The 25,759-nt window shown below is 34.0% G+C and overlaps 1 protein-coding gene across 8 annotated transcripts in view; it reads left to right on the plus strand.

The window, feature by feature from the left end:
* Window positions 1-7,404: 7,404 nt before the first annotated feature.
* Window positions 7,405-25,759, plus strand: part of LOC132313474 (uncharacterized) — a 44,125-nt gene continuing 25,770 nt past the window's right edge. For 2 of the 8 annotated variants that reach the window (XM_059812253.1, XM_059812256.1), the window contains exons 1-3: window positions 7,405-7,735; window positions 8,606-8,667; window positions 15,975-16,056. The gene's annotated coding sequence lies outside the window, so the exon portion shown is untranslated. Of the gene's footprint in view, window positions 7,736-7,811; window positions 8,131-8,605; window positions 8,668-15,974; window positions 16,057-25,759 lie in introns of those variants that run through there. The other 6 variants (XM_059812252.1, XM_059812259.1, XM_059812260.1 and 3 more) reach the window with 5 other exon arrangements.

Below are 25,759 nucleotides of genomic sequence, written 5' to 3' on the forward strand. Positions count from 1 at the left end.
AATAGCATGCTCTCGGGACTTCTACTGTAGGTGTTTCGGTCGGCTGATGATGGGGGTTCAGTCGGCCAAACCTGGAGTTTCGGTCGGCTGATGGTGAGGATCAATCGACCGAAACAAGGCCCTTGAACCCTGAACTCACTGGGATGGCCTTTGACTGTGTTCTATAAAAACCCAAACCTACACTGAACTTGTTTGCAACTAATTTTCTGAATTCACGGCAACAGTATGAGTCATAATACAATTAAATGGCATCTGTAAATGGGTCAAGATATACTTCATTTACCATTCATTCATAAGTATTTACATGATCTCAAATTATATCCAATTACCCTCAAAAGTTACAGTTTACATTACATGACCATGGCTTGCAAAATGAATACATTTTACTTCAGTTTTGAGACTTTACAAAATAATGGCAAATATACAAAAGATGGCAAAATGGTTTATAATCCTTCTCACGCTTATGGTGGGTCGACGTCCACTACTTTCTTTCTCAGTCCTGAAAAATGTTAAATGATGGGGTAAGCAATTTGCTCAATAGGTGGTGCCTAAGACACACCTCTTGTGACCCCGCAAACCTAAACAATGAATAGAAATAAGGCAATGGGATCACACTATGTCGGGGAAAAATACAATACAAGCTCAAGTCATAATAAAACAAACTTATGCCATGAAATGCAATGCCGTGTATGTTACTTCCCATTTTCAAAATCCAAATCCATCATTTTTTAAACTATTAATATAACCCGTCTGTTGGTGACTCCGCAACGACACGAGAGAAGGATTAGCTACTGTCCCTGACCCTTGGTACCTCCGTGGCGTCATTTGGGGCCCAGATAGCTCAACCACGGTAGGGTGTTTCCCCTAATTCTCTTTACGTTACACTAACACACCGGCCCTTTGGTGACTCCACGGCGACCGGGTTTTTATAAATCCATTTAATCAAAAAAATTCCCCAAAATCCCCTTTTCATTTGTTTCAAATCATTTCCCTTCATTCATGCCCCATGGTATGCATGTATGTATCATGTTTTCAATACTAGGGCGATAAGGAATTTTACATGCTTCCATTTAACAATTTATAACAATTTAACGAACACAATAGACATAACAAATCAACAATTAGGCATGTTTTCCAAGTAAGTCAACAAATACGCATAATTGCATGCTTCATATACACAATTAAATCATTTTAAGAGACAATCAATTCAAATCAAGCAAACATGGTAGCAATTATAATAGAATAACTCACAAAGGTGCAATAAAATTAGGATTAGAGACCCCTACCTCAATCTAAGCAAAAACCCCCCAATTTTTGTGCCTTAGATCTCGAAATTCCCAAGTGCACTAAACTAGGAATTCCTCTGATCAACTTGTAGATTTCGTTATGAGCTTCAATTTGCCGCAAACGGCACTTAAAAATACCAAGTATTGAGGAAATATCAAGGTTCAAAGTTTGAAGTAAAAAGAAAAAGAAAAAAGAAAATGAGAGAGAGGAACCAGCGAGAGAAGAGAGAAGATTGAGACCAAGAAGGTGGTCCCATGACCACTTAAAGTGGTTGTGGGCCCCACCTAAAAATTATTTTCTTTTTTCCTTTTTACACCACGCATATATGTTTATACACATATTAATTTACAACCACATAAGTTACATTAAATGAAATGATTATGATGCAAATGGACCCAACAAAAACCCCGTACGCAACCATTCCGGTAGCGGGTCCCACATGGGATCGTTCGGCTCGAAAAATGAAAAAATGTACAAATGATCACCATTACATTTCAAAGAGTTCTGAACTCAATGGAATGCTCCAAACAACCCTCGGACACAGCCGGCACACTCCGCAGTGTCTGGTATGCAAGGCGACAAAAGACGAAAATGCCCTTAAAACAACAAAATTCTGAAAAAATAAAAAATGACGAAATTCAAAAAAGATTACACTTGCCCCCATTTCTCTCTACAACTGCTAACTTGTATGTATGGAATTTTTAAAATAATTTTGAGGTAATCATTGTAATCTACATTTTATTTCTTGGAAGGAAGAGGGGTGGCCGGAGATTTGCGAGGATGAACTTGGCCTTGGCTGAGAGGGAGAGAGAGACGACAGGGCAACGTAGACAGAGATAGAAATCAATTAAAAGACTTGCCAAAAAAAACGGCCTCGTTATGGGCAATTAAAAGACTTGTCAAAAAAAATTGGCAGCTCATATATTTGAGAGCAGATTTGAGATTCTCAATTTTTTATAGCACATTGGAGAGCCCACTTTTTACACACCTTTCAAATTTTAGGTTTGACAACCCAAATGAGAGAGCATTGGAGTTGCTCTTAACCTTACAATAACATTTAATTACCAAACTGTCTTATTTTATGGACAAAAATACCATTTTCTCCTCCTACTCTCTTTTTCTCTTTCTACCCACAACTACCCACCCCTTTTCTTTTCATTTTATCTCCCTCTCCTCCCACCCACCTTAGCCACTACCGTCGCATCTCACACCTACATGGTCTATCACCAAAATATAAGTATATCGTATATACATATATATACATAAATTCAATAATACCCAATTTGTTGATGTTTGACTTCAACGCCAAATTTGAGATAACCCCAAATGGTTGGCTAAAGTGGTAAGTCACTTGAACCTGGTGCCTCATGAAGTATCAAGTTTTCAAACAATTCTTTAAGGTCATGCCTACTGGTGAAAACTTTAATTTTACCCGACCTGTGTAAAGGGGGTGTTTTGTACAGTGTCTCGAGGTTTTAGTTAGGGCAAAAGCCCCAAATTCCTGATTATCTAAAAAAAACTCTATTACTTCTTCCTCTTCCACCACTACCACCGCGCATCATATCCCTTTCTCGTTTTGCTTTGTAATGACTGCCAAAAATTAAAGGCAATGCCATTGACACTTGAAGGAACGACCTCGTCGACCCAAACCACGAGCACGTAACAAATATGTGTCAAACCCAACAAAACAAAAAATTGTCCTCTCTAACCGAACTAAACAAGAATTGTATTTGAAACACCCCCATGTATATGCGTGCGGCGCATGCGCTTTTTGAAACTAAAAGAAATTAGGTCTCGTAAAGTTGTTCATATGCATGTATATTTGATTAGTCTGTTCAATTTCAATTAGGGTGGCAATTTGTGTTTACGGATCGTGTTCGTGTCGTGTCAAGATTGAGTATTCTATTATATAGTGTGTCGTTTCGTGTTGTGTCAAATTTTGGCCCATTTATTAATTGACACAAATATTATATGAATAACACGACACAACATGCATAACCCATTTATGAATGGATCACGACTTGACACAATAAAAAACGACACGTTTAGTTAAAGGCCTGTTTGGTACGCATTTTATTTTTAGCATTTTTTATTTTGTCGGGTATTGTAATAGTGAACAGTGGAAAAAATGTATTTGGTAAAAACTATTTTTTTTTGCACAATACCAAAACGTTTCATGAACAGTGGACGAAAATAAAAAAACATCAATTTGATGTTTTTATATGTTTCCGCACTGTAACATTTTGTACTGTAGAAATGAACATTTTTTTGGGTAAAAACTCTTAAATGACATTTTAAAACTAACTATTATATTTTTCAAACTTGCAACATTTTTTTACCAAATATATTTTCACGTTTTTGTTTCAAAAATTCTTGTAACAAATGGATACTACAAACATGCTTTCCATTACTATTCAAAACACTCTATAACAAAACATTTATTTTGTTTCGAGTTAAAACAAAACACCAAAAACAAAACGTGTACCTAACAAACCCTAAATAAGTAATTATATAACTTGTGTGAAAAAGTATGAAGATGTTAAAAAGATACAAGCATGAGGTTAACTGAGTAATTATGTAAAATATACATCACGTGTCTCTCAAATCCCATCAAATCACGTGTTTTTCGAACCGAGTGTGATTCGCACACATGAGATGCACATGTCCCAACTAAAATTTTGGAGAAAAGGAAAAAATAAATAGAATTATGATTTTTTTTGTAATTTAAGGCTACATTATTATGTTCCTTATTATTTTTGCAATGTTATACTTTTTAGGGTTATTTTAGTATTTTTCGTATACTAGGGTTTGCATACTGTTAAGTTTATATAAAGTCTTATTTGTAAACTTACAATTTAGTTTTGAAAATCTTGAATATTATCGTTCAATTTGCGAATTCCTTCCTTGTGTCTTATTTCCCTCGTGTTCTTACTGTTCTCAATCCTCCAGTTTATCTATCTTACCTCATTTAATTTAATTGTCATCCTCATTTGTCTATTCTCTCATCTCTTTCGTCTCGTCTCATATTCTCATTCCCATCCCCTTATTTCTTTTTGGTTACTATTGGTTAAATATATTAATATTATTAGTTATTACTTGTTTCATTTTAAATTTAGTTGTTCCAAGTAACGCAAATTTCTAAGAATCTCGTTTATAAATATAAACCCCACCAAATCCCTTAGATTAGCTCTTGACGTTAGTTAGCCCAGATCGTTAATGGGGGGGTCATTGCAAGATGTTTAAAATTTTTACCAGTGTGTAATTTGGACAAACCTAAGGGCATGTCCTTGTATTTAACTCTTACTATAACAAGCATCTATTTTGTTTTGATTATTTGTTGCCAAATTCGTGAAGAAAAAAAACAAGTTGCCAAAATACGATTAACAACATTGTTATAAATTGCACAATATTACAACTGTTTGAGAAAAATACTTAAATTTGAATGAATGTTTTTATTTATTTTTGCTACTAGAGTTCAGCCACTACAACAATAAATTTTTTCATATATAATGTGAATGTTTTAATTTTTATTTTGTAAGAGCATCCAAGTAATTTATTTCATTGTTTACTTTAAAACATTGTATAAGTTTTAAAATAAATTACAACACAACAAAAACATAGTTTATTTTTCATATAAAATTTGAAAATGCAAAACAAATATTGCACAATGTGTGTCGTGAAAAGTATTTTATGATTTAAACATTGACAAATAGCATTGCTATAACCCTCTATCACACTGTGAAAATTTTGATATCACGTAAAATAAACATTTTATAGTTGTTCCCTTTATGCTTAAAATTCTCTATACAATCATCGAGGCTAGTTTCGTTAGCTAGCATAATAAAATTTAAAATGAAAGACTACGGTGTTGTTTGATATCGCTTATTCAATTAAGTGTGTTTGATAACAAAATTTGAATATTACTGAAAACGGTAAACACCACTTAAAATGGAGTAAAATTTGAAGTGACAGAGTCATCACTTATCAATGTTAAATGCTTAATTTTTTTAAAAATATTTATTTTTTAATTATCACTTACAAACTTCAACGCTTAAAATTCAATTCTTAAAATTTTCACTACTTAATTTTAAGTTTTATTAACAAGTGCAGAAAAAATCCTTAAAGTATGCTTACAGTGTAACACCCCCTCACGTGCAAAAAATATCCCTAAATATTTAATTTGGTGCAAATAGATTTGACAAATTAAAAACCTAACTTGGCAAAATTACCTTTATTGAACTATTTTATAAAATATATAAAAATAAATAATTTTGTAAAATGACAGAAAATGACACTATTCGAGGATGCCCCTTACGTGCGAAAAATAACCCTAAAGTTTCAATCTGGTACAAACATGTATCTCTGACAAATATAAGCCCTAAGTTGACTAAATTACCCTTTCTAAACTATTTTGTAAAATATATAAAAATAAATAATTTTATAAAATGATAGAAAATGACACTATTGGAGGATGGTGGCAATGGACAAGTAAAGATAAAAATATAAAATAAAAAAATATATATAAAAGAAAAGTAATATATATATATATTTATATAAAAAGTGCAAAGTAAATAAAACAAATTTGTTCCAAACTTCGAAAACTAATGCACACTGATATTGGGAATTTTTTCCTCTTTTTATTTATTTATTTTTTGTTTAACAGTGTTACTACGAAAAAAATAAAATAAAGAATAAAAAATTAGTAGAAAAGAATAAACTGAAATATCAAAAAATTCAAATACTTGTTCCACAAATTCTCAAAGATTAAAAAAAATAGTTTAAATATATATATAGAGAAAAAAGTTTCAAATATATATATATATAAGGTAATGTGCAAATAACATCCATATATTATGAGATTAGTAACATGTATACTCTCTTGGGCATTTTTGAAAAAGTAAAAAGGTAAAATAGGTATTACAATACAAATTTATGTTAGATGGGTATTTTTACACAATGTAAAAAAATTATAAATATTTTTTGCACACTTTTTTAAATAGGTTTAAAAATGGTACGCATCGTGGTATACTTTCACTTGTCTCTTTATTAGACAGTAAGGGACAAAAAGTTATCAATCACACATTAGAAAAAACTTAAATTCAAAACAAAGAAAGAAAACAAAAAAATTCACTTGTTTTTATTATTATAGCAATAATATTTTAAAAAACCAATTAATGTAAATACTATATGTTTTTACAATCACAACACAACATAAAAAAAAAATAATAATTTAAGCTTTCTTATAAAATTGAAAACGCAAAACGAATAAGAAAGGTAATAAAGAGAAATGACTTTTTTTTTTTTTGGAATGATGATGTGGGATCCGCCCTTTAGATTTGAAGATACCAAATAAACTCTCGGCTACTCATCCCGACTCCACATCGAAAGAGAAATGCCGTGGGAGTATTGTGTTTGGTATCAATTATTAGGTTCCAAAAATGGGAGGAAGGGAAATAAAAACAGTTACAAAGTTTAATAAAAAAGTTTTAATACTAAATTTATCTTAATTTTATAGTAAAAAAAAAATAAAATTTATTGAACATGTTTTTATTATTTTCAAACTATTTTATTTGTTTTCAAATTGTCCATTTGATTTGAATGATGTCACTTCTTACATTGCATATTTGTTTGTTAAATGTCAAATGATACATGATAAATTCCTTAAAATAAATTATTCTCATTTTTTTTTTCAAACATAATTAAATGTTAAGACTATAATTTATTTTATTTTTACTAATTAATCAACCAAACATACGAAAGTTTAATAACATCATTTTCGTTATTTATTTCTAATTAATCAATTGAATATGATGAGGGTTTAACAATATCATTTTCTTTATTTTCTTTTATTATTAATGTTAGTATTTTTTATTTTTTCTTTTTCCTCATGTTATAGCAAACATAATGTTAATTTTAATATTTTATTTTTTAATATTTTTTATTACTAAAAATATATATTAAATGATTCTTTAATTTTTTTATATGCTCCCTAGTTGAAAAAAGTATCTCAATAAGGTCTAGATCACACACTCTCTTGCCAGGGAAGAGGATCTATTGATATTTACTTTTATAGTGAGACAGTATTTATTTATTTATTTTTGCATCCGCCACAGTTGATGCCCTACGGTGACCCCATTTTATTGTCACCCTTTGATTTGTCTCTCCACCGTTTTTCCTTTTCCTTTTCCGGGGGGAAAATAGAAAAAAAAAAAACTCTCTACTTCGGCCAACGACAGGTTTCCACTTCTCTCTCATCCACGGGCGACTCTTTTTTGTGCTTGTATTCTTTTATGGTGTTGGGGTTTTCGCCATAAACTGTCACCGTACCATATTAAATTATTTTTTCATCCCTGTAAATTCATGTTACATTAATCGTTCTATAGAAACCCTTAACTGGAGCCTTTCATTTTCACTGCTCGAAAATTTTCTTCATCGATATCCTCTCCAGGTGATAACACATCTACACTTTGTATATATAATATGTTTGTATATATATATTTTGTTTTTGTCTGTGTGTTCTGATAACGGTCATTTGTCGGCTAGATAATTAATCTCACCAATTTTAATTGATATCCATGCCTATTATAACTACACCTCTAATATACTATAGCATACTCCTGTGGAAACAGTTTGTGGGTCGAATTTTTGTTATTTGATTTCTCATGTTGAAATTGTTTTTTGGGTTTTCCCAAATTATTTAATTACACGGTCATAGACTATTCTATGAAGAACTTCAACACCTTTTGGGTTCATTATCCCTCTTAAAGTGTGTATAAATGTATAGCATAGTCGTGGTTGAATTACAGTGAATAAGGATGCTTAATTTGAAGATAGTTTTATTTGGTATGAATACCCTGTTGGTTGATATGCAAAGCTACTGTTTATTACTATTATTTTTTAAAATTTTAAAATTGATTTTTCATGTCATGCTTATTTATTTCCATCTTTGTTATTCCGAGGCTGCGTACTGCACATCATTTATTCTGTCATACATATAGTTTTATTATTGATGCTAACACACAGACTTATTTATAGTTTTCCAGCATTTTTTCTGCCTTCATACATCTCCTTATGTTCCCGGCTATAGACATCTCTTGGCCAAAAACCTAAATCCTCTATAAAGCTATTATTTTTATGTATTGCTCCTCACTTGGATTTATTTGGGAACTGTATTGCTCTTTTGCTGTTAACTTTTGGTTTTTTTGTCCACAGAATTATTCTACGTAGACATAGAGCTCCACCTTTATATAATATGTTAAGTAGTATATTTTATACTATCTTTCTCTATCTATCTCATCGTAGAATTCTTCATTTTTAGGCTCTTTGGAGTCAGAAGAATAATGATTGAAGTTGAGACGGGTGGAGCTATGTCTCTTTGAGGTACAGCTTGTATATATATTTTTCTTTATAAATTATGAATTATCTTACGAACTTATTGGAGCTCCACCTTTATGGTATTAGCTAGATCATATAAATGTTATTCATGCTCTTATATTAATATTTTGCATCGATTTTTTTTTTTTTTTGTGTGGATATACATGCATATATTGATGCTCTGGAGTAGTGGTTGATGGATTATATATTGATCTTTCTTTTTGTATTTAAGAATGGTCTTTACATAGCTATTCTTCCAATCCTCCTCTCACATATAAAGCCTTGTATTTTACTCCAAGATTATCCATTTATTTTTTGTTTGTCAAATGTAGTTTGTGTGAAACTTGCTTTTCAGTTTTACACCTCAAGCTAGGGTTCTATCTACATTACATCGAATCAGGTACTTAGTTCAGGTGGGAACACTAAGGGATATCAAATACACAAACCAAAAAAAATGTATATATATATATTTGAATGGTAAAGCAAACACACACACACACTTTTGCCCACGCCTGGGCTCGAACCCCCCTCCCCTCCTCTTTGAGGATGGGGAGGTTATACCATTGGGCTAGAGCCTAGACGCTCTTTGGTCAAAAAATTGAATTTTTTATTATTCTTATTTTGTTTCCAAGATAAAATAGTGGTTTTTATAACATGGATCATTCAACATGGACACTTATATTGTTTTGAAGCAAAAATGTGTTAAAAGAAATGTAACAAGAGAGTTATATACAATGTATATGTTTGCAAGTTTCATGTACAACCAAACATTTAAGGAAGACCATCACCCTGCTGCTGAGCGTTTGTTACAGGTATTTCGCACAATTTAGGATTCTCAAGCACATTTACGAACCGTTTATAGGAGCATACAACAAGACAATGACTTGTTAACTGATTGTGATTGACATTTATTGTGAAGAACAACAATATTGGTTATTAATATGAGATGACATAATCATTAATCACCTTGCAAAGAAATTTCAGGCTGTACACAGTTAGTCACCAACACAGATGGAAAGTGTCATTTATTGGTTTGTGCAAAAAATGAAAATTGCCTTTTCTCCAACAACCAACCACTAGTGCCTTTTACAAATTCCATAGAAAACTTAAACGCACCAGGGAAAACAATATGTTTAACTTTCACTTATACTCTGTTAATGAAATGGAGCTCAAAGGAATGACAAAAAAGCAAAAATGCAACTGCAGTAAATAAAATCTATATAGTCTGCCCTGCAATAGTTAAAAGGGAATCTGTTTATCAATAAAGGTTTCTTTGGGAGTTGTGATTGAGCTATACTCATTTGGATAGTATCCAGTTATTTGGATATCTATCTAGGACTACTTGTGGGGGATAGGATACAAACATCAAGTTGTCTAGGCAAGACAAGTCTGGGAACTAGACTAGAGGAAACCTTTGATAGTTTGAAGTAGGGTGTGATGGAAAACCTCATTTTTTCCTTGTCCATGATGCCAAATCCTTAAAGTTTCATTTGAATATCTTAGACTCTGCCTTTGGTAAATACTCCTTTAATTGGCCATTCGAAGTGTATGACATGCAATCTAAGTCAGGTGGTTAAGAGCCACAAGTTTTTTTTCTTTTTCTCAGTTGGTACTCACACACACATGCCTCCACTGAAGCTTAAATCCTTGACCTCCCTTTGGGAAGTAAGAGACTGATACTACTAGACCACTGGCCCGTTGGTAAGAGCCACATTTTTTTTGAAGAGCCACATTCCTAAGTCAGGTGGTGGAGAGCCACATGGTTATATAAGAAGAGTTACTTGCAGTTTCCATTGCCTTGGGGAGTGGAAGCACTGCTAATTGTAATTGAACTTTGTGATGGAGACCAACACAGTAGTTAGTCACTTCCTCACTTAGCCCAAGTTGAACCCCAAATAAGCTTTGTGGTCTAATACCTCATAAATTAAGCTAGTTGCACCTACTCTGTGTCTTAGAAGACTGGTGCCTTTTAATAAGGCTCTCCTTGGAAAATGGTTGTGGAGATTTGGAGTGGAGAGGCATTGGCTTTGGAGGAGGGTCGTTGCTTGTCGTTTTGGGGAGTCTAGAGGAGGGTGGTGTTCTTTAGAGGTGCGTGGCCCTCGGGGTGTGGGGGTTTGGAAAGTCATTTGGAAGGGATGGGATGAGTTTTCCAAACACGTTCGTTTTCGAATCAGGGATGGTAGGAGGATTAGTTTTTGGGAGGATGTTTGGTGTGGGGATTCTCCTCTCGCCCTCACTTTTCCTCAACTTTTCAGGATTGCTATGGATAGGCAGGGCATGGTGGTTAACTGATATCATCTTGATAGCGGGACACTAGTTTGGGATGTTCGATTCATTTTAGGATTGGGAGATTGAGGAGGCCATTCGTTTTTTGGAGTTGTTGTATCGCCAGAGGATTGTGGACGGGGATTCTGATAATCGGTCTTGGGCTGCCAACTCTCAGGGGCGTTTTGAGGTTAGGTCCTTTTTCAGATGCCTCACGGATGATCCTAGAGTTCGCTTCCCTTGGAAGGCTGTTTGGCGCTCTAAGGCTCCTCTCAAGGTGGGTTTCTTTGCTTGGACCTCTGTTCTTGGAAGGATCTTAACCCAGGATAATTTGAGAAGGAGAAATCAGGTGGTGATCAATCGTTGCTATATGTGTCTTCGGGATGAGGAAACTGTGGATCACCTTCTCCTCCATTGCACCATGGTTAGAGACTGCTGGAATTTGATGTTTGGCTTGTTTGGGATTTTTTGGGTTATGCCTGGATCCGTTAGAGGGTTGATTGAGGCTTGGAGAGGTTGCCATGTGGGGGCTCACATTCAGGATGCTTGGAGGGCTACGCCTCTTTGTGTGTGGTGGTGTATTTGGCTTGAGAGGAATAGGAGATATTTTGATGGGAAAGAGATGTCGATTTCTACTCTTAAATTCTCTATTCTTTTCACCCTTTTTTGTTGGGTTTCAGGGAGAGATCATAGATCTTTAGAGGAAATTGTCGATTTTTTGGCCTCTTTGAAGGCTTAAAGGTCCTTTGTGGCCTTGTGTATTTCTTTTGGGCTTCGCTCTCCTTTTGAGCACTTTTATAAAATTTTACCTAAAAAAAAAAAAAAAAAACGTTGCAAGGTTGAGGCATCCCATTGACAACACATCTGATTAATAGCAAGGTTACAGGTATCATTTATGAGCACTGCAAATAAAATTTTCAGATTAATATGATGATTGAGCTGTCATTAGCAGTGCATTTGGAGAGAAAGTAAAGGAAAAATTTATATGCTTGTTTGGATTGAAAAGATGGGAGGGAAGGAGATGGGGAGATGATGTATCCTGATAGGTGCATCTTTGGTCTCCTACCAGGAGTGAGTGAGATATGTGGAGAAAGGAAATGGAGTTAGTGAATACCCCTTTTCACATTTTTTTAAACTAATATTTTATAGTTTACCTTTCTGTACGCATAAGAAAAAAATTTCTTTTCCTTTAGTCTACCCCCCCCCCCCCCCCCCCCCCCCCCCCAGCCTTTCCTTTTTTCTTGAGCAAAGGGAAGCTTATCACCATCCTTTTGTTTCTTCTCCCTCCTAGTTATCCAAGCATGATGAGGAGTACTGTTATATATTTTTTTGTTATACATATTTTTCTTTCTTTCTTCTCCAAATTTATGTTGTCCTCTTCCTTGCTTAGGGTAAAAGTTGTTTTCATACTTAAACGCAATAGGGTTTCAGAGTGGACTGTGGTGCAATGCCAAGGTCACACTATGCTTTGCAAATGTAGCTGAAAAGCTTCCTAGGTCTTGCTCTTGGCCGACTAGCTGCACGTGGGGAGAATTTAATAGATGGCTTTAACTATTGATGAGCTTTAAAAATGGGAAAAATCTTGCTCTTGTCTCGTATGTCAAGTTCCACGATCAAGGTATATCTGGTGTAGACCAAGGAGTTGAAATCAGTCATCTGAGGTGTAGTATTTGATGGAGTTGCTACATGTGCACCATCATGGAGTATCAAATGCGAGAAGATTTGTTCGCACCTCAGTTTGTGAATGGAGAATCACAATGTACAGGAACGTGACATGTTTGGGTGCTGTCACTGCCATGTGAATTGTTATTGTCTGGGGGCTCATGGAAAGGTAAGTTTGGTACCCACATTTTCTCCCTGCATGTGTGCAACTTATATGCTGAGTCTGTATGTTCTTGTTGCATGGACAAGCATATCTCATCTACTATAGATGTTTCTGACCACAACTAAGGAAGTTTAACATCTATTAAGGGATGTCGTACGTCTTATTGCTTGATGACACCCACTATATATAGTACTTAGGATTTATTTATTTAATTTTTTTTTTCCACATACAACTTCAAGATATTAATACAATGCTATAATAAAAAAGGGGCTAGCTCAATGCATGAGGCTCCTGCTATTCCGGGGCTTAGGGAGGATTAGATGTACCCAACTTTACCTCCGCAATCACAAAAGGCTATTTCCCATTTCGAACCAGTTGCCAAGGCCCACCTTCTAATACAATGCTATGGTATCACCTCTAATTGCCCCACCTTTTTTAGGGTATTTCTTTGCATTTTTCCTTTTGAGGTTAAAGATGAGAGGCACTTCCTGCCAGGAGAGGATGGGGCCTCATCCAAGGTTCCTACTGAATTAAGGTGGAGTCCCCTTAGGTTTTGATGACAAATTATGAATGTGGGCTCAAGAGTTTGTTTTGCCATTTTTGCTTTTGTAGCTCCCTTTCTTGGTGAAGCAAGGTGAATAAGTTGAGAATGTTTGTTGGAGCATTGCTCTTTCTTTTGTTTCTTGGTAAACCATCCGTTTCATTACACTTAGTAAGATTGTGGACTGCTAACATTGTGCACAATAAGTGCTTTGAGAAGAGGCTAAGAGAGCATGGACACTTGTTGTGACTGAGAATTCATCCAAGGTTCCTACTGAATTAAGGTGGAGTCCCCTTCGGTTTTGATGCCAAATTATGGATGTGGGCACAAGAGTTTGTTTTGCCATTTTTGCTTTTGTAGCTCCCTTTCTTGGTGAAACAAGGTGACTAAGTTGAGAATGTTTGTTGGAGCATTGATCTTTCTTTTGTTTCTTGGTAAACCATCCGTTTCATTACACTTAGTAAGATTGTGGACTGCTAACATTGTGCACAATAAGTGCTTTGAGAAGAGGCTAAGAGAGCATGGACACTTGTTGTGACTGAGAATCTTAAGCTACTGTGCGAGACAACATATTGCTGCAAACTTTGTTTTCTCATCGGAGCCAAGCCTCTCATGCGTTTTATATTTGTTTAAGGTTCATGCCAGTGCTTGAGAGCATTTGCTAGATTGGAAGTTGTTTGTGAGTTATCGTAGGTTTTGGTGTGTGATAAACATAATAAGCTAACCACCTTTAAAGAGAGTCCAATTACATCCATTTTTCATTCAACAATGACTTTTTTTTTTTTGTCTCAAATTTTATCATCATTTACTAAAGCCCTTATATCCTCACATTTTATGTACTTAATATAATTCAGATCTATAGTTTTCCTCCCTTAACAAGTTCATATACATTCTTTTTCTCCATCCTTTGTACCTAGCTTAGAATGAAGATCGTTTTATGTTCTATATATTGTCTCGTTTATACTTCTTACAACTTATTCATTTGCATATTTTTAAGTTTTAAATTTACACCATTTCTAGTTTTTTGTCAGATTTGATGACGCTTTTTGTTTTTACTATAGTTTGGACATTCTTGATCCCACCACTATGTTTCTTTAGGCCCTGTTTGATAACCGCTTCTGTTTTCTGTTTCCTGCTATGAAAAATTAAAAAAAGAAGAAACAACAGCGGAAGACATGTTTGGTAACCACATTTTAGTTTTTCGAAAGTTGAAAGCAATGCTATAATTTTATTAAGAGTTCCGTGTATAAAAGAGTTTTCAAGGGCACTGTAGTGGAAGCGGAGGCCTTTAGTAATCACAGGATCTTTTGTCTTAAATGATAGAGACCTAAATACTACACTCACTTCCATCTCTCTCAACCTCCATCTTGTTATGAATTAATCCCTTTCGTATCAGCTTTGATATCACTTGTTAGGTTAATCCACCCATGATCACACACAACAAATATGCAATGGCAACAAAAGAAAATAAGATGGAAATAACATACTCAACAAAGAACAAGGTTTACACAACTAACTTTTTTTTAAGGAAACGAGAAGATTGCAACTCTCATCGTATTACCAAGAGGTATTCCAGATTCACTCACTAGAAGAATACACACTCTTCTAAAGGAATACACTCACTCTTGGCCGTCTCTAACTTCTCTCTATCTTTCGTTCACTCTTTATCTTTTCTTCATGCAATATTGTGTTTCACAACGGCTATATGCATAATTGACCTGGCCATCTTCAGGTTGCTTCACTGCCTTAGCACAATTAATGTGCCGCAAACAAAGACCAAGGCTTTACTAACCAATCGCAACACATACGTTTTTAATCCTTTATCCTTTTCACCATTCAAGTACTGATCAATGCATTTATCCACATAATTCACACCAATCATCTTCATCCATGTTAGCAACACGCGCATCATTGACCCAATGAATTTGAGCCACATTAACAAATCTCCACGTTGACTCAAGTTCTCCAATTTAATCATCATTCTATTTTTGCTTCTCCATCACACTCATTTACATATCAAATCCCGAGTTTTGATAACTTGGGAACCAATCTCTTATCATCCAATCGGAACTAAAATTTATTTGCTTCTCGAATAAAGGTTTAAGTTGTTGTCAAGACTTTATCCTTCACCTGCCGTTTTTGATCCTCCACCACTCGTAGATCTCGAAATGGGCTTACGCTTTGTCTTTCCAACAGCTCCACTCAACAGAGTATTCCCCAACAGATTACCAAGCTTCTTTCCCATAAGCATGATACGAGTTTGAACACGAGTTCAATTTGTTTTCTTAAACAAGCCGAGCCGAGCCGAGCTGAGCTCGAGCTTTTTAAAACCATGAGGAGCCCAAGCCCGAGCTCTGAACCCTAGTCGAGCCTGAGCTAAGCCCATAAACAAACGAGCCGAGCCCAAACAGCCTAAAGCTCGGCTCGGCTATGCTTGTTTGGACTCTGGAGCCCTACATTTAATGCTTTTCATTCATTGCATGCACTTATCTCCTCCACGCACGCATACACGTTCAATTCATATAGTCACGTAATTCACACCAATCATTTTCATCCATGTTAGCGACACCCACTTTCCTGACCAATGAATTTGAGCCACTTCAAGAGCGTCTCACTCCATCTCTCTCAACCAGAATAATAAATTTCTTACACTTTACTCATTTCTCTCGCTCATCTCTCAAGGTCGCCACTACCATACTCGCTGGTGGAGCTCACGATCTCTCAAGCTTGCATCTACATCCTTGCTGCTGACGAAATCTACAAGGTACGTGCAATCTGAAACTCCACTTTATGTGGATTTTGTAGGTAAATCTGAAATAGTTTATGTAGATTTTGTATATTAATCTCTAGATTTAGTTTATTTTGTAGATTGGGGTTTAGGGTTTGTAGATTTTTTAGTTCTTTTTTTAGATCTGAACAGATCTGAATAGATTTGTTAATAATCTCCCATTCTCTTCCTTCTACCCAAATTTGAACAGATTTAAGAAGATTTGCCCAAAGTTGTCTCTTTTTGTTACTATTTGTGTGCGCCATTCATAAGCATTCCATGAAATTTCAACTTGTGAGCCTTAAATGGGGCTGTTTGAATTTTCATTAATGTGTTTTCCTTATGGGTGATTTTAGCAACGAAAATATTTTGTCATAATAGATGTACAGTTTTGGCAACCAATGCATAGTTGGCTAATTGGTTCCTCAATCCTTTTGATGATAGACTTACCAGATTCACATTGGATCTTATGCAACTCCAAACGAACATAGCAAATCTACATTCTTGAATGTTACCTATATAAATAATAACATTACCTCAGAATTTTTTATAACCAGAACCACATGAAAACCTCTTGCAAGACTTCAAATATCAGTATCCAAATCAGAGCTTTAACCTTTTGTATGTCTACCTATATATCATCAAGTCATAACAGCATATTTATTAGTAAAAAGTTTACCATTTTTAGTTGGACCCCATAAGAATAATTCGTAACAACCCAATTTATTAGCTCGTATGTACCTTATTTTATTTGCTTTCAAAAAGCAAGTGCTTTGAACTATTTTTACCATAACAGTGAGGCTGGGATAGGTGATTGTATATGTTTTAGTAGCATTTGTTGTTGTTGCTTCTACTGCTAATGCTTGTCATTTTTGATTTGTTTTCTTGTTTGTTGCTATTTCTGCCCTCTCATTTGTTTTGATTTTCAATTCTGTGTTTAGCATAAAATTGTGCTCCTAGCTCAGTTGGCATTATGTGAAATATCTCATTCAACTGATCTTGCTTTTCTAGCTCGTAGACATATTCAATAATTTGTTGAAGGTCTCTGTATGCTGACATGATAGCTCAGGAAGGTCCAGCAACTATCACATAAATGCTATGTCCTACTGAGTCTGTTTTGGGCCTTAAATCACAGTTCATTTTACTCTATGCATGACTGTATTTAAGCACGAACTGAGCTGTCTACATGAAGGTGAATATAATTCATAAAGCTACCATGAGTACCAGTTGCCGTAATTCGTTATAATACTTGTTTTCAATTTAGTGAATATTTAATTTTCTCTGAAAAATTTAATGAATAGTTATAGTTCTGTGGATTATATAGTTGTCTATACTTATATATCTTAGATGCTGAATATGAATGTTAGTCATGAGTGGTTGTTCCTCTTATACTTTATATCTTTGGATTTGTGGAATTGGGTTCAATTTCTTGTTCAACCAGGATTCAAGTTTAAGCATATTGTAGTTTTTTTGTCTCTGTTAATAATGTCTCATTTTTTGATTGGTAGATGGATTCTCAAGCTCAATCATTGTCTCAATTGACCACAAATATGAATGTCAAATAAAATGATGTGACGGGGGTTGGGGGTGATGGGCTATAAATATGCGACCATTTTTCTTAAGTTCAATCATTGTCTCAATTTTCTTTGTTTTGATCATTATAATGTTCTTTGTACTTATAATTGTTATTGCAAAATGAACTAGGTTAGTCCAGAATGATCAATGTAATGATATTATTTTGGTAGTTTCTAAAACATGTTCTTGTTTTCTATAAGATGTAACACGTAACATTAGCATTATCCTATGACGTATATGGGTTCTTGTCTTTGTTTTTTTTTAAAAAGGTTTAAATTTTTAGTTAAAGATCTTATTTATTTAATTTAATGTTTTTGGTTACCAAATGTGTTTTGCTTTTGACAGAAATGACAGCACAACAAAAATCACTGCTTCCATGTATCACAAATTGAAAAAAAGAAAGTGCAACGGTTACCAAAAAGGGCCTTAGAGAGTGGCTCCTGTCATTTTGATTCTCCAAGACATTTATTTATTTATTTTTAATAATTGTTCAGTCATCTTACTTCTCAAAAAAAAAAAAAAAAAAAAAAAAACTTGTCCAGTGATCTTATTTTGTAATCTATTTTCTATATTTCTTCTTTTACTATTTTGTTTTTAAATAATTATACTTTCTCTCTCAAGTGTCACCACCTAGTTCTTGTGTTTTTAACCTCCTTTCTCTTTCTTGATTGTACATTTAATATATACATCTAAAACTATGTTTGATGTTAAACTCTCTACTAGAATAACCTTACTATATTTTGCATTTTAGTGAAACTGCTCTTTTTTATTTCTAAAACTATTTTGCACTTCATGATAATTTCCCCTTAAACTGCTCTTCTAGTCAGGAAAATTTATATTGAATAATTTTTTATTTACTTATATATATTATAAAATATTTATTTATCTTTTGGAAGGTATAAAGGGAAATTGTAATAAAGGGAAATTGTAGCACTAGGTGGTACGTTTTTTGAACCAAAAGGTAGCTCGGTTGAATGACAAAGTAACTGCGTTTTTAGCAAGAGCTACGAGTTCAATTGGATGAAAAATTGAAGTATGGGGAAGTGTAAAATAGGTTAAGGCTATGAAATTGTATAAAATTTGAAACATCTCCCAACAAATTTTGCTGAACTAACATGGTTGCATTGTGGGTGGATATGTGTTACTGTGTTGTGTTGACATTTTATCTTGGATTTTGATCATATTCTACATATTGTGTTGTTGTGGCTTGAATTTTGTTTTGGCCCGAGTCGCGTTGTGACCAGTTTTTTCGCTTGTGGGTATTTAGTACTTTCTTGTAGTCCAGTATATGAGGGCGTTTAGGGTTTAGAGTGGAATAATAACGAGAGAACACTGAAAATTGCTGGAAAGAAAGTGAGAGTGAGAGCTAGCGTTTGGGGGCTGAAACATGTAATCTCCTGATTTCGCACGGTGAAATCTTTTACTGGATCTTCATCATGGATGTAGGTACAACTTGTGCCAAACCACGTAAATCTTTACGTTCTTTGTGTGTACTTTTTTGTCGTGATTTGTTCTTGGTTGTCGGTGTTTGTTGCTGATACTTCAATTATGCTCAGACAAAATGTCACCAAGTAATACATACTCGGTGAGTCTGAGGTCGAATCACAGGAAAAGAGAAAACAACAATTAATCCCTCTAAAATTATTATTATCATTATTTTAAATCTCTATAATTATATCTTTCTTTTCCTTCTTACTCTATTCTTTCTCTTCAGTATTTTTTTTTTTAATTCCCTTTAAATAAATTTGCATTCCCTTTCTTCAGCTAAATCTTAATTTTTTTGAATAGGTTATTTTGACCATATATGCTTAAAGATAGTCTTCTAAGATTAATCCTATATGTATAATATTCCAACAAACTCCATTTTCAGTAAAGTAGAAATGATTTTTACGAATTTACTGTGATTTAAAAAAGAAAAAAGAAAAAAAATTGTTTAGCATTAGATGAATTAGTTTCTGCTATAATCAAACCAACGTGCTTAATATTGATTGTGAGTCAATATAGTATATTAACAACTCAACATACGCAATATTTAACCTACACAAACCATTGGGCCAAGTGGCCCAGCGGTACCAGCTCTTACAGGAGATCTAGAGTTCAAGCCTCAGTGGAGGCACTTGGGTGTGTGTGTGTGGTTACTACTTACCTATCGGGGAAAAAAAAAAAAAAAATAGGTACACAACCATTCTTTTATTAGATATTCCACTGCACCCCTGGTTCGATCCAAGATGTACTCAATTCAATGGTGTACAAGACAGCTTTCGGAGATCGAAATTTACACAGATTTGATTGATCAATATGGTTCAATCTTTGATCGATACCCATTCTACCTTTTGTGATCTATTAAAGTTGGATCGATCCATGCTACTCATGCTTCGACCGATGCACCTGTACTTTCAAAGAAGGTTCTAGAATAAAGTTTTCTCAATGCTTATGGTATGTCCATGTTATAGCAACCTCGAATTTAATAAATAAAGCATGAATGCATGTTTGAAAAACTTTTTCTTGATGCACAAGAACTTGCCTAAGTTAAGAAAACTTGAAAACTTAGCATATTTGGTCTATGCATAAATAAGTAACCCTCCAATTACCTATTAGGAAACATATATATGTATATACTAACAAAAATGTACGTGCAATGCACGTAGTTCAAAATTGTATAAATAACTATGTTTTATAACTAAAAATAATAAAAAATAACATACGGTAATCCAAATAAACACATTTGATAAGATGTGAAAAACTCAATTAATATATAATAACTTTATCAAATTAGTAAAATATTTAGAATGAATATTAGTTTTACCAAGCACATAAGTTTTAAAATACTAATACAATCTACTAACAGTATCTCAAGCATATACATTACTACATGCTCTTGATCCAATTAAGCTTTAGCTGCCCATGTCTGTTAAGCACTAAAAACCATTAAACTACATAGAACCAATCAACTATAGATTATAGTCTACATTATTAACGTTATTAATATAAAAGCTGTAAAAAGAAATCATTAAGATAATACTGGTAGAATTGGACAAGGAAGTAATGTATGAAGCACGGAGCAAAAAAGGTATTTCATAAGGGACTAGTGCTAGAATATGGCTGCTGCGTAGTATTCAATAATTCGAAGTTTTGTTTCCACTTTTCACAACAATTATGTTTCAATGAAGTGGTTTATAAACACTCATATATATCAATATAATGTTTCTATCAATGAGAAAATACATTGAGAGATATACTTACCATCCAGAGGAGCACGTGTTTTGCTCTAAAAACTCGAGTGCCTTCTCCCAAACGATGTCTCCCTTGCAAATCTGAATCTCTTTGGATCCGTGACACACATCATTAACCCCCCCCCCCCGGTGGGCACGCACGCGCACACAAAAAAAAATGCATATTGTGAAACATTTGCAATTGTACGTATATGCCTGTACACATTCATGCACATATCCATATATTTGTGACATATGGTTGTCTATAATTATACACGCGCGTGTAGAAATACTTTTATATGGTTGTGTATAAGAATTAATTTGGAGTACTAACCATGTGAGAACTGGTACTCAACTGTCCTTGTTTCCTTTTCCCATCCTTTCCACTTCTCATCTGCGCCAAATAAGCAAATTAGTACACACACATATATATGAGAAAAAGAGAGAACAACATACTAATTAAATACGCGTGAGTTAATTTCCGAGGAAAATACATAAATAATGCGTGCGATTTTTTTTTTCTTCAGTGAACTACAACATGTGTATTTTCAGATAATTGTTTGTGTTTTTTTCTTTTACAAATTGTGAAGAAAGGTAGCAGAGGTTATATCTACTTCTACTCCCATTTACATCCCCTTAGGGGGCTTTTATTTGTTTTATTTTTTCAGTAATTGTTGTCTTAGTTTCCTTCTTTAAAGGTTAGTATTACTTTACGTTGGTAATTACTATTTGAACTGTAAAGCAATTTGAATATATATAACATATGACTGTCTAGTGTCTACAACTTCATTTTTATTCATATATTTATGTGTGTGTGTGAAACGTAATGACTTCCCTTTCTCACTCATTTGCTTAGCGAACGCATAGACCCACTTTTAGTACAAAATTAAATAGAGAGATGGAAACTCAAGAGTGATAACTCTTGAAATAAATAGAAGTGTATATTATTAGTCAATACTAACAAATCTTTGGCTATTCAACTTTAAAATTAGGAAAAAATGTATAGAAATAATAAAAAATGCTTACACTTTTATAAATAGTATAGATATAGATATAGATATAGATATATAGATAGATCGATAGATAGATAAAAAATGTTTGAAAAATAAAAATTCAAATAACCAATTAAAAAGGTTACATGGGGTGCCTTTTCAAATTCAATAACTGAAATGATGTTAGGTAGTGCACTAAATTGATAATAATTTATTTATTAGCTCATTTATATATTAATATTAATAATTATAAATATGCTGACACTTCCTGAAAAAAATAAAAATAAATAAATAACTGAAATGATGAAATAGGTAGTGCACTAAATTGGTAATTTATGTATTAGCTCATATATGTATATTAATAATTACAAATATAATTAAAATAACCAATTGAAAAGGTCACTTGGGTGCCTTTTCAAAGTCACTAACTGAAATGAAAACATTAGGTAGTCCACTAAATAGATAATAAATTATTGATTAGCTCATTTAAATATTAATAGTTACATATAGAACTATGTTGTAAGCATTTATAAATAAATAAGGTGTATAGATTAATTACAAATAAAAATATAATTGACAAAATAATGGTTGAAAATTAATGTAAATTCAATTAATGCAAACACTTTTAATGAAAGGAAACTTTTTGTATTTAAAAAAATATGAAAAATGTTTGGAAATAAGAGAAAGCGGCTTTTATGAGTAGTATAGATGAGAGAAAGCTTTAGAATCTTAATAGTTACATATAGAACTATGTATATCCATTTATAAATAAATAAGGTGTATAGATTAATTACAAATAAAAATGTAATTGACAAAATAATGGTTGAAAATTAATGTAAATTCAATTACTGCAAACACTTTTATTGAAAGGAAACTTTTTGTATTTTAAAAAATATGAAAAATGTTTAGAAATAAGAGAAAGCGGCTTTTATGAGTAGTATAGATAAGAGAAAGCTTTAGAATCTTAATCTTAAAATATATATTATATATCAACGTGTTTAACACAACATCTCCTAATTTTCGAAATCATAGGTAGAATTAACACAACTTAGGTTATGCATGTAACTTTTCAGAATATAATCATGTGACACATGTATACATGAACCTAGATGGTGATAGATGATGATGATAAGTGTGATTCTTACATTTTAAGCTTCGACTTGACAAGATGAAATATTTCACCTTTGTATATAATCTTGGACCTTTTTACCCTTTTGAAAGCTTTCTTCAGTAAGTGTAGACTTCACACTAATTTCATCTCACTACCTATTTGTAACTAATGACATAAAAATTGAATTACATTTAGTGAGTTTTGTTCTACGAAATTTGCCAATCACATTACTAGAATCCTAATAATCCTAACAACATCCTACTAAAAATCAGAAGCCCACGAGAGGACCAAGCACATTGATGTCATCTTGCACTTCATCAGAGATGTGATTGCACAGGGTGCTATTGTAGTGAGGAAGATTGGGACAACAAATAATTTGACGGAAATGATGACTAAGGTCATTCCTTTTTTCAATTTCAGACATAATTAGTGTTTGAGGCCTTAGGGGCACGTGGAGGAGGCGAAAGGAGTAGTTGGGAGTGTGGAGTTTGGTGGAATTCGAGCCAAGGTGGAGATTTGTGTTGTTATGACCCAAATTTTGACTCATTTTTTAAGCTTGCAGGATTCTGTTTAGTGCCCTGCTGTATAAGGGTGTTTAGGGCTTGGAATGAAATTATGTGAGAACACTGAAAATCATAGAAAAGAGAGTAGAGCGAGAGCTAGGGTTGGGTGCTGAATCTTGTAATCTCATGTTTTTTGTATAGTGAAATCTTTCGCCGGATGGATATAGGTACAACTTGTGCTGAACCACGTAAATCTTTGCGTTCTTTGTGTGGCATGTTTACTTTTCTCTTGTGATTCATGCTTTGTTCTTGGTGGTCGGTGTTTGTTGTAACACATACATTATTGTGGTTAGAATTGAATGATATTTTGCATATGTTATCTTGAATAAAAAGTTGGTGTCAGGGGCTTAGAAAGAGAAACTTTTGGATGTTGCTTTGGTGGCTGTGGCTGGAGTGGTGTTTGACAATATATCATTATTATTTGATTGTGGAGGATTGGAAAAAAGGGAAATTTCCTTTCAGATTTGCGGACATGTGGGTTTGAGCAGATGGCTTCAAGGATAGGATCAAGCATTGGTAGGATGGATACAATGTGCGGGATACTCGTAGTTTTATTCTAGGCAACAAGCTTCGTATGTGGTGGATATCAAGAAGTGGAATTGGGAGGTGTTTGGTAATTTGGAATGGCAAATGGTTAGACTTATCGCTGAGATTTCAGAGTTGGATTGCAAAGAATGAGTGGTGGGGTTGGATGACGTGGAGAAGTGCAGGAGGGAGGACTGCAAGGCAAAAATTGGTGAGATTGCAGTTTTGAAGGAGCTGAAGTCTAGATTTGTGGCTTAAGGAAGGAAATAGGAATATGGTTGGCTAATGCTCATAGGAGGGGCAACCACAATGGTAGAATCCGTATTGTAGGTGAAATGTTGAGTAAGGAGGAGGATAGTAAAAGAAGTATTGTGTCATTCTATCAGCACAGCCGTTGCGGAAACTCCAATTGGAGACCATTGCTTAATGGAGCAGAGTTTGAGTGGATTTTGGAAGAAGACATAGAATGGTTGGATAGACCCATTTGCTGAAGATGAGGTGGAATTGGCTTTGAAGAGTTGCAATGTGGATAAGGCTCCGGGCTCGAATGGCTTCACTAGGGCTGCAATCGAGCCGAGCCAAGCCGAGTCATGGTGTGCTCGAGCTTGGCTCGGCTCAAGTGATAGAATGCTCAAGCTCGGCTCAAGCTCGAGCCGAGCTGAGAAATTTTGGTTCAAGCGCCGAGCTCGAGCTATTTAATTTTTTTGTTTTTTTTTTTTTTGTATTTCGTATCTAACCGATCTAAAAAAAAAAAAATGAGAAATAGATTTGCAGCAATAAAAAGCGAGAAGTTTGAGAGAAAAAGAGAAAGAAAGTGATAAATTTGATCGAAAATTAAACTTATCATAGTTGATTTTGATGGAAGAAGTTGAGAGATGCACAAATCAATAGTAAACCCCAAAATCTATACTAAAAATCGGTTTGGATGAAAGACAATTAATACATAAAAATCAAATATAAGAAGAGAAAGAGAGAGAAGTAAGATTCCATGACAGAAAGCAAATTGTTGAGTGTGTTGCCACTGCTGCTTGGGCTACTGATAATTTTAGAAAAAGGAAAGATGATTAGGGTTAGACATAAGACATGGGCTTGGGTTTGATTGTACAGATGGGCTTGTGTTTGATTGTACAGATGGGCTTGGTTTTTGTTTTAAAATGAATAAATGATAAAATTGGGTCTAAAACATAACTAAAAAATTTAGTGGGCTTGTGTTTGATTGTACAGATGGGCTTGGTTTTTGTTTTAAAATGAATAAATAATAAAATTGGGTCTAAAACATAACTAAAAAATTTAATGGGCTTGTGGACTAAGCCTTCACAACATAAAATTATATATTATAATTGGATATGTGTGTGTATATATATATATATATATATATATATATATATATTATAATCGAGTATGTTCGCGAACGCCTTATCGAGCTTAGTTTGTGAACGGTTCATGAACAAACAAGCAGAGCCTATTGATGTTCAGGCTCGGCTCGTTTATGAATCGAGTCTCAAAATTCAGCTCGAGCTTGGTTCATTTATAAATGAACTGAGCTCGAGCCGAGTAATTAACGAGCCGAGCCAGAGTAGTTCGTGAACGGCTCGGCTCGTTTGCAGCCCTAGGCTTCACTATGGCCTTCTTTAAGTAGAATTGGAAGGTGGTCAGGGAGGAGGTGGACACTTCGGTTTTTTCATGTGCATGTTCAATTTGAGAAGAGCATGGACGCATTGT

This window comes from Cornus florida, unplaced genomic scaffold, assembly GCF_030987335.1.
Source record: "Cornus florida cultivar Cherokee Brave unplaced genomic scaffold, ASM3098733v1 CherokeeBrave_3.0.0_Hap2_Chr06, whole genome shotgun sequence".
NCBI classification, from domain to species: Eukaryota; Viridiplantae; Streptophyta; class Magnoliopsida; order Cornales; family Cornaceae; genus Cornus; species Cornus florida.